General features: G+C 48.4%; 1 protein-coding gene across 1 annotated transcript in view; it reads right to left on the bottom strand.

The window, feature by feature from the left end:
• Positions 1–7,113, bottom strand: part of LOC121008516 (TBC1 domain family member 10B-like) — a 959,042-nt gene that overhangs the window by 79,233 nt on the left and 872,696 nt on the right. The window lies entirely within an intron of this gene.

Raw genomic sequence — 7,113 nt, 5'->3', positions numbered from 1 at the left:
ACCTGTGCACACTGACCGTGGGCCGACAACCCTGTACACACTGATAATGGGACGACAACATGTGCACACTGACCGTGGGCCGAAAACCCTGTACACACTGATAATGTGCCGACAACCTGTACACACTGATAATGGGCCGACAACCCTGTACACACTGATAATAGGCCGACAACCTGTACACACTGATAATGGGCCGACAACCCTGTACACACTGATAATAGGCTGACAACCTGTACACACTGACCATGGGCCGACAACCCTGTACACACTAAAAATGGGCCGACAACCCTGTACACACTGACCGGGGGCCGACAACCCTGTACACACTGACCGTGGGCTGACAACCCTATACACAACTGAAAATGGGCTGACATTGACAACCCTGTACCTGATTGTGATGTCTTCAGCAAAAGCCGCAACACAGATCGACTCCACTGGCTGGTAATACTACTAGTGCCCCCAGTAGTTATAGTGTCCCCATGTAGTGCCCCCAGTAGTTATAGTGTCCCTATATAGTGCCCCCAGTAGTTATAGTGTCCCCCATGTAGTGCCCCCAGTAGTTATAGTGTCCCCATGTAGTGCCCCCAGTAGTTATAGTGTCCCCATGTAGAGCCTCCAGTAGTTATAGTGTCCCCATGTAATGCTCCCAGTAGTTATAGTGTCCCAAGTAGTGCTCCCAGTAGTTATAATGTCCCCATGTAATTCCCCCATGTAGTTATAGTGTCCCATGTAGTGCTCCCAGTAGTTATAGTGTCCCCATGTAGTGCTCCCAGTAGTTATAGTGTCCCTATATAGTGCCCCCAGTAGTTATAGTGTCTTTATATAGTGCCCCCAGTAGTTATAGTGTCCCCATGTAGTGCCCCCAGTAGTTATAGTGTCTTTATATAGTGCCCCCAGTAGTTATAGTGTCCCCATATAGTGCTCCCAGTAGTTATAGTGTCCCCATGTAGAGCCTCCAGTAGTTATAGTGTCCCCATGTAGAGCCTCCAGTAGTTATAGTGTCCCCATGTAGAGCCTCCAGTAGTTATAATGTCCCAATGTAGTGACCCCAGTAGTTATAGTGTCCCCATGTAGAGCCTCCAGTAGTTATAGTGTCCCCATGTAGAGCCTCCAGTAGTTATAGTGTCCCCATGTAGTGCCCCCAGTAGTTATAATGTCCCCATGTAGTGCCCCCAGTAGTTATAGTGTCCCCATGTAGTGCCTCCAGTAGTTATAGTGTCCCCATGTAGTGCCCCCAGTAGTTATAGTGTCCCCATGTAGTGCTCCCAGTAGTTATAGTGTCCCCATGTAGTGCCCCCAGTAGTTATAGTGTCCCATGTAGTGCCCCCAGTAGTTATAGTGTCCCAAGTAGTGCCCCCCAGTAGTTATAATGTCCCCATGTAATTCCCCCATGTAGTGCCCCCAGTAGTTATAGTTTCTCTTGTAATGCCCCCAGTAGTTATAGTGTCCCATGTAATGCCCCCAATAGTTAGTGTCCCCATGTAAAGCCCCCAGTAGTTATAGTGTCCCCATGTAGTGCCCCCAGTAGTTATAGTGTCCCCATGTAGAGCCTCCAGTAGTTATAGTGTCCCCATGTAGTGCCCCCCAGTAGTTATAATGTCCCCATGTAATTCCCCCAGTAGTTATAGTGTCCCCATGTAGTGCCCCCCAGTAGTTATAATGTCCCCATGTAATTCCCCCAGTAGTTATAGTGCCCCCATGTAGTGCCTCCAGTAGTTATAGTGTCCCCATGTAGTGCCCCCAGTAGTTATAGTGTCCCCATGTAGTGCTCCCAGTAGTTATAGTGTCCCCATGTAGTGCCCCCAGTAGTTATAGTGTCCCATGTAGTGCCCCCAGTAGTTATAGTGTCCCAAGTAGTGCCCCCCAGTAGTTATAATGTCCCCATGTAATTCCCCCATGTAGTGCCCCCAGTAGTTATAGTTTCTCTTGTAATGCCCCCAGTAATTATAGTGTCCCATGTAATGCCCCCAATAGTTAGTGTCCCCATGTAGAGCCTCCAGTAGTTATAATGTCCCCATGTAATGCCCCCAGTAGTTATAGTGTCCCCATGTAGAGCCTCCAGTAGTTATAATGTCCCCATGTAGTGCCCCCAGTAGTTATAATGTCCCCATGTAGAGCCTCCAGTAGTTATAATGTCCCAATGTAGTGACCCTAGTAGTTATAGTGTCCCCATGTAGAGCCTCCAGTAGTTATAGTGTCCCCATGTAGTGCCCCCAGTAGTTATGTCCCCATGTAGTGCTCCCAGTAGTTATAGTGTCCCTATATAGTGCCCCCAGTAGTTATAGTGTCCCCATGTAGTGCTCCCAGTAGTTATAGTGTCCACATGTAGTGCCCCCAGTAGTTATAGTGTCCCCATGTAGTGCCCCCAGTAGTTATAGTGTCCCCATGTAGAGCCTCCAGTAGTTATAGTGTCCCTATATAGTGCCCCCAGTAGTTATAGTGTCCCCATGTAGTGCCCCCAGTAGTTATAGTGTCCCCATGTAGTGCTCCCAGTAGTTATAGTGTCCCCATGTAGTGCTCCCAGTAGTTATAGTGTCCCCATGTAGTGCTCCCAGTAGTTATAGTGTCCCCATGTAGTGCCCCCAGTAGTTATAGTGTCCCCATGTAGTGCTCCCAGTAGTTATAGTGTCCCCATGTAGTGCTCCCAGTAGTTATAGTGTCCCATGTAGTGCTCCCAGTAGTTATAGTGTCCCCATGTAGTGCCCCCAGTAGTTATAGTGTCCCCATGTAGAGCCTCCAGTAGTTATAGTGTCCCTATATAGTGCCCCCAGTAGTTATAGTGTCCCCATGTAGTGCCCCCAGTAGTTATAGTGTCCCCATGTAGTGCTCCCAGTAGTTATAGTGTCCCCATGTAGTGCTCCCAGTAGTTATAGTGTCCCCATGTAGTGCTCCCAGTAGTTATAGTGTCCCCATGTAGTGCCCCCAGTAGTTATAGTGTCCCCATGTAGTGCTCCCAGTAGTTATAGTGTCCCCATGTAGTGCTCCCAGTAGTTATAGTGTCCCCATGTAGTGCCCCCAGTAGTTATAGTGTCCCCATGCAGTGCTCCCAGTAGTTATAGTGTCCCATGTAGTGCTCCCAGTAGTTATAATGTCCCCATGTAGTGCCCCCAGTAGTTATAGTGTCCCCATGTAGTGCTCCCAGTAGTTATAGTGTCCCCATGTAGTGCCCCCAGTAGTTATAGTGTCCCCATGTAGTGCCCCCAGTAGTTATAGTGTCCCATGTAGTGCTCCCAGTAGTTATAGTGTCCCCATGTAGTGCCCCCAGTAGTTATAGTGTCCCATGTAGTGCTCCCAGTAGTTATAGTGTCCCATGTAGTGCCCCCAGTAGTTATAGTGTCCCTATATAGTGCCCCCAGTAGTTATAGTGTCCCTATATAGTGCTCCCAGTAGTTATAGTGTCCCCATGTAGTGCCCCCAGTAGTTATAGTGTCCCTATATAGTGCCCCCAGTAGTTATAGTGTCCCTATATAGTGCCCCCAGTAGTTATAGTGTCCCCATGTAATGCTCCCAGTAGTTATAGTGTCCCAAGTAGTGCCCCCCAGTAGTTATAATGTCCCCATGTAATTCCCCCATGTAGTTATAGTGTCCCCATGTAGTGCTCCCAGTAGTTATAGTGTCCCCATGTAGTGCCCCCAGTAGTTATAGTGTCCCATGTAGTGCCCCCAGTAGTTATAGTGTCCCAAGTAGTGCCCCCCAGTAGTTATAATGTCCCCATGTAATTCCCCCATGTAGTGCCCCCAGTAGTTATAGTTTCTCTTGTAATGCCCCCAATAGTTAGTGTCCCCATGTAAAGCCCCCAGTAGTTATAGTGTCCCCATGTAGAGCCTCCAGTAGTTATAATGTCCCCATGTAGTGCCCCCAGTAGTTATAATGTCCCCATGTAGAGCCTCCAGTAGTTATAGTGTCCCCATGTAGAGCCTCCAGTAGTTATAGTGTCCCCATGTAATGCTCCCAGTAGTTATGTCCCCATGTAGTGCTCCCAGTAGTTATAGTGTCCCTATATAGTGCTCCCAGTAGTTATAATGTCCCCATGTAGTGCCCCCAGTAGTTATAGTGTCCCTATATAGTGCCCCCAGTAGTTATAGTGTCCCTATATAGTGCCCCCAGTAGTTATAGTGTCCCCATGTAATGCTCCCAGTAGTTATAGTGTCCCAAGTAGTGCCCCCCAGTAGTTATAATGTCCCCATGTAATTCCCCCATGTAGTGCCCCCAGTAGTTATAGTTTCTCTTGTAATGCCCCCAGTAGTTATAGTGTCCCATGTAATGCCCCCAATAGTTAGTGTCCCCATGTAAAGCCCCCAGTAGTTATAGTGTCCCCATGTAGAGCCTCCAGTAGTTATAATGTCCCCATGTAGTGCCTCCAGTAGTTATAATGTCCCCATGTAGAGCCTCCAGTAGTTATAATGTCCCAATGTAGTGACCCTAGTAGTTATAGTGTCCCCATGTAGAGCCTCCAGTAGTTATAGTGTCCCCATGTAGTGCCCCCAGTAGTTATGTCCCCATGTAGTGCTCCCAGTAGTTATAGTGTCCCTATATAGTGCCCCCAGTAGTTATAGTGTCCCCATGTAGTGCTCCCAGTAGTTATAGTGTCCACATGTAGTGCCCCCAGTAGTTATAGTGTCCCCATGTAGTGCCCCCAGTAGTTATAGTGTCCCCATGTAGTGCTCCCAGTAGTTATAGTGTCCCCATGTAGTGCCCCCAGTAGTTATAGTGTCCCCATGCAGTGCTCCCAGTAGTTATAGTGTCCCATGTAGTGCTCCCAGTAGTTATAATGTCCCCATGTAGTGCCCCCAGTAGTTATAGTGTCCCCATGTAGTGCTCCCAGTAGTTATAGTGTCCCCATGTAGTGCCCCCAGTAGTTATAGTGTCCCCATGCAGTGCCCCCAGTAGTAATAGTGTCCCCATGTAGTGCCCCCAGTAGTTATAGTGTCCCATGTAGTGCTCCCAGTAGTTATAGTGTCCCCATGCAGTGCCCCCAGTAGTAATAGTGTCCCCATGTAGTGCCCCCAGTAGTTATAGTGTCCCATGTAGTGCTCCCAGTAGTTATAATGTCCCCATGTAGTGCCCCCAGTAGTTATAGTGTCCCCATGTAGTGCTCCCAGTAGTTATAGTGTCCCCATGTAGTGCCCCCAGTAGTTATAGTGTCCCCATGCAGTGCTCCCAGTAGTTATAGTGTCCCATGTAGTGCTCCCAGTAGTTATAATGTCCCCATGTAGTGCCCCCAGTAGTTATAGTGTCCCCATGTAGTGCTCCCAGTAGTTATAGTGTCCCCATGTAGTGCTCCCAGTAGTTATAGTGTCCCCATGCAGTGCCCCCAGTAGTAATAGTGTCCCCATGTAGTGCCCCCAGTAGTTATAGTGTCCCATGTAGTGCCCCCAGTAGTTATAGTGTCCCCATGTAGTGCCCCCAGTAGTTATAGTGTCCCTATATAGTGCCCCCAGTAGTTATAGTGTCCCCATGTAGTGCTCCCAGTAGTTATAGTGTCCCCATGTAGTGCTCCCAGTAGTTATAGTGTCCCCATGCAGTGCCCCCAGTAGTAATAGTGTCCCCATGTAGTGCCCCCAGTAGTTATAGTGTCCCATGTAGTGCCCCCAGTAGTTATAGTGTCCCCATGTAGTGCCCCCAGTAGTTATAGTGTCCCTATATAGTGCCCCCAGTAGTTATAGTGTCCCTATATAGTGCTCCCAGTAGTTATAGTGTCCCCATGTAGTGCCCCCAGTAGTTATAGTGTCCCTATATAGTGCCCCCAGTAGTTATAGTGTCCCTATATAGTGCCCCCAGTAGTTATAGTGTCCCCATGTAATGCTCCCAGTAGTTATAGTGTCCCAAGTAGTGCCCCCCAGTAGTTATAATGTCCCCATGTAATTCCCCCATGTAGTTATAGTGTCCCCATGTAGTGCTCCCAGTAGTTATAGTGTCCCCATGTAGTGCCCCCAGTAGTTATAGTGTCCCAATGTAGTGACCCTAGTAGTTATAGTGTCCCCATGTAGAGCCTCCAGTAGTTATAGTGTCCCCATGTAGTGCCCCCAGTAGTTATGTCCCCATGTAGTGCTCCCAGTAGTTATAGTGTCCCTATATAGTGCCCCCAGTAGTTATAGTGTCCCCATGTAGTGCTCCCAGTAGTTATAGTGTCCACATGTAGTGCCCCCAGTAGTTATAGTGTCCCCATGTAGTGCTCCTAGTAGTTATAGTGTCCCCATGTAGTGCCCCCAGTAGTTATAGTGTCCCCATGCAGTGCTCCCAGTAGTTATAGTGTCCCATGTAGTGCCCCCAGTAGTTATAGTGTCCCCATGTAGTGCCCCCAGTAGTTATAGTGTCCCATGTAGTGCTCCCAGTAGTTATAATGTCCCCATGTAGTGCCCCCAGTAGTTATAGTGTCCCCATGTAGTGCTCCCAGTAGTTATAGTGTCCCCATGTAGTGCCCCCAGTAGTTATAATGTCCCCATGTAGTGCCCCCAGTAGTTATAGTGTCCCCATGTAGTGCTCCCAGTAGTTATAGTGTCCCCATGTAGTGCTCCCAGTAGTTATAATGTCCCCATGTAGTGCCCCCAGTAGTTATAGTGTCCCCATGTAGTGCTCCCAGTAGTTATAGTGTCCCCATGTAGTGCCCCCAGTAGTTATAGTGTCCCCATGCAGTGCCCCCAGTAGTTATAGTGTCCCCATGTAGTGCCCCCAGTAGTTATAGTGTCCCATGTAGTGCTCCCAGTAGTTATAGTGTCCCCATGTAGTGCCCCCAGTAGTTATAGTGTCCCCATGTAGTGCCCCCAGTAGTTAGTGTCCCTATATAGTGCCCCCAGTAGTTATAGTGTCCCTATATAGTGCTCCCAGTAGTTATAGTGTCCCCATGTAGTGCCCCCAGTAGTTATAGTGTCCCTATATAGTGCCCCCAGTAGTTATAGTGTCCCTATATAGTGCCCCCAGTAGTTATAGTGTCCCCATGTAGTGCCCCCAGTAGTTATAGTGTCCCAAGTAGTGCCCCCCAGTAGTTATAATGTCCCCATGTAATTCCCCCATGTAGTGCCCCCAGTAGTTATAGTTTCTCTTGTAATGCCCCCAGTAGTTATAGTGTCCCATGTAATGCCCCCAATAGTTAGTGTCCCCATGTAAAGCCCC

Source organism: Bufo bufo, chromosome 7 (assembly GCF_905171765.1).
Source record: "Bufo bufo chromosome 7, aBufBuf1.1, whole genome shotgun sequence".
Classification (NCBI taxonomy): domain Eukaryota; kingdom Metazoa; phylum Chordata; class Amphibia; order Anura; family Bufonidae; genus Bufo; species Bufo bufo.
The sequence above is the reverse complement of the archived record's forward strand: the minus strand, read 5'-3'. Positions and strand labels throughout refer to the sequence as shown.